Source organism: Argentina silus (assembly GCF_951799395.1).
Source record: "Argentina silus genome assembly, chromosome: 8".
NCBI lineage: Eukaryota > Metazoa > Chordata > Actinopteri > Argentiniformes > Argentinidae > Argentina > Argentina silus.
Window position 1 is genome coordinate 13,886,718 of NC_139662.1, and position 2,500 is coordinate 13,889,217.

Below are 2,500 nucleotides of genomic sequence, written 5' to 3' on the forward strand. Positions count from 1 at the left end.
ATAATAGAACAAATCCACACTATACACTCAATTTCAAACAAAATCTCAGTGTAATTCGTTTTGGTGGAAATATCTGTTGGTTAATTATCAGGCCAACTAATGTAGACACTCACGCACTAGCTTCTTGGTGGGTCTACCCAAGGTGGGACATGATTGTGTAAATATGGCTGATTGTTAGCTACTGTACAGGTTACGAGTGATTAGGCGATGCCTCACATTTGTTTGTTGGTTTTTATCTTGACGTGGTTACATACCTTTTTACCCTGAAGGGCTTTTGGCGTATTTTCACCCATTTGTGGTCGGGCACACCGCGGCGCGTGAGACGTTTATTTCATTCCTGCGCAGCAATTAAGTAGTAATAGCCGCGAGCGCTCAGGGGCACCGCTGCAGTCCCGTCAGAGCAGCGCGAGACAGAAACCGTCCGATGTTGGCTCTGTCTCCGCACACTCATCTGTGAAAGTAATTTACTACTCTCTGATATTCCGCTAAACGACTTATATTCAACTGACTTTATCGGCTGCTTTTACATTGGCAAAGCGTTGAGCTCTTGCTTGGTGGGGCGGAGGTGTATAAGCGATGATCAGCAAATTTTACCTAATCAATGTGAAAAAACATATCGTTTGAATGAAGAGCTTGAATAGGTTTGTACTGTAACAGGAGACGCTGGGTACGCTGTGGTACCTGAGAAGGTGTTTCCTGACACTGTATTGTTATAGGCCTTTTCTGAAGAGTCTTTTTGGCTGAGCAAAGAAGGGGGAATTCCCAGTTCACGGTTCACTCTGGCAGTTCGCGAGTCTGAGTGGGTCTCTGCAATTATTAGCGATAAAAATCAAACGGGATATCGTGAATAGCATGTTTTCATGCGAAAACCACGCTCATAGTTTCTCAATCCTGAAATAAATTACACATCTGCTGCCGAAGTTTCCTCAGAGTTGACCCCCACATCTTGACCCAAGCGCCATCGTGTGAACACCCCCCCATTCAGAACCCCGCACCACCCCCTCCGTCCTATAACCCCCCTGGGCATCATCCCTGGGGATTTAGGAGGTAATTTAGAAACAGGAAAACGTGTGATTATCTCATTTAATCAATTAGTAGGAGTAGTTAAAGCAGGAAGGGGCATAGATCAGCCCTCCCTGTGGGTCACCATTACCTCTCTTCCTCTTCATCCACCCGTCCATTCCTCTCTTCCTCCACTTCTCCACTCCTCCACTTAGAGGTAATCATCACTCCGTTAAACCCCCAATCCATCCCTCTGACCAGTCCCCTCAGGCCCTTCAGCCCCTACACAACCCCCTCATCACCCAACAACCAGCCTTCCTTGGCCCCCAGGTCACCCCCCTCCCCCTATGCCCCATCCAAGACCCCTCAGCCCTCCATAGCCTCCCCTTGCCCTCTGCTCACCCAGCAACCAGCCTTCCTTGCCCCCCAGGTCATCCCCCCCACCCAAGCCCCATCAGCCTTCCATAGCCTCCACTTGTCCTCTCCTCTCCTCGCCCCGCAACCAGCCTCCCTTGGCCCCCAGCTTGACCCCACCGCAACCAGCCTCCCTTGGCCCCCAGCTTGACTCCACCGCAACCAGCCTCCCTTGGCCCCCAGCTTGACCCCACCGCAACCAGCCTCCCTTGGCCCCCACCCAACTCTTCTCTGCCTCCCTACCAAACCTCCTCCAACTCCCCCTCAGACCCCTGTAGACTCCCCTAGTACCTCCTGGTATTCGGAGTTCCAGGTCTGACGATGGTGTTGCTGGTCTGGTGCTGTGTGTGTGTGTGTGTGTGTGCGTGTGTGTGTGTGTGTGTGTGTCTGTATATGTGTATGTGTGTGTGACTAGGTGTCTGAGTGGATGGATGGGCCTTGAGGGAGAAGCCAGTGTTTGTGATGGGAAGTAGGGAACAGCCCTTAAACCCCGGCGGTGGGCTCGTAAAGTGTGTCTGGAACCGCAGGGGTGGGGGTCCGGGGTCCGGGGTCATATGTGTGTGTGTGTGTGTGTGTTTTTGTGTGTTTTTGTGTGTGTGTGTGTGAGTGGCCGTGTTCGTGTGTGTGAGTGCATTTGTGTGTGTGTGTGTGTGTGTGTGTGTGTTTTGTGTGTGTGTGTGATTGTGTGTGGTGTGTGTGTGTGTACGTGTGTGTGTGTGTGTGTGTGTGTGTGTGTGTGTGTGTGTGTCTATCGAGGTAGACTCCGGGGATGTGTGTGGGTTCTCAGGGGGTGTCACTGTAGCCCGTGGTCAGTGATGTGCGTGCCGGTGAGTGTTTGTGCACACATGCACACACACACACACACACACACACACACACACACACACACACACACACACACACACACACACACACACACAAACACACACACACACACACACACACACACACACACACACACACACACACACACACACACACACACACACACACACACAGAAACAAGCACACTGCGCCTCAACACCCTTTTTGAAAAGATTACATTATTTCACAGAGTGCCTCAGATTGAGGAGGCTATTTGCTT

At 51.2% G+C, this 2,500-nt stretch overlaps 1 protein-coding gene across 1 annotated transcript in view; it reads left to right on the forward strand.

Annotated features, from left to right (window-relative positions):
* The window catches only part of sema3bl (sema domain, immunoglobulin domain (Ig), short basic domain, secreted, (semaphorin) 3bl), a 43,776-nt gene that overhangs the window by 813 nt on the left and 40,463 nt on the right, over positions 1–2,500 (forward strand). The gene's annotated exons all lie outside the window — the stretch shown is intronic.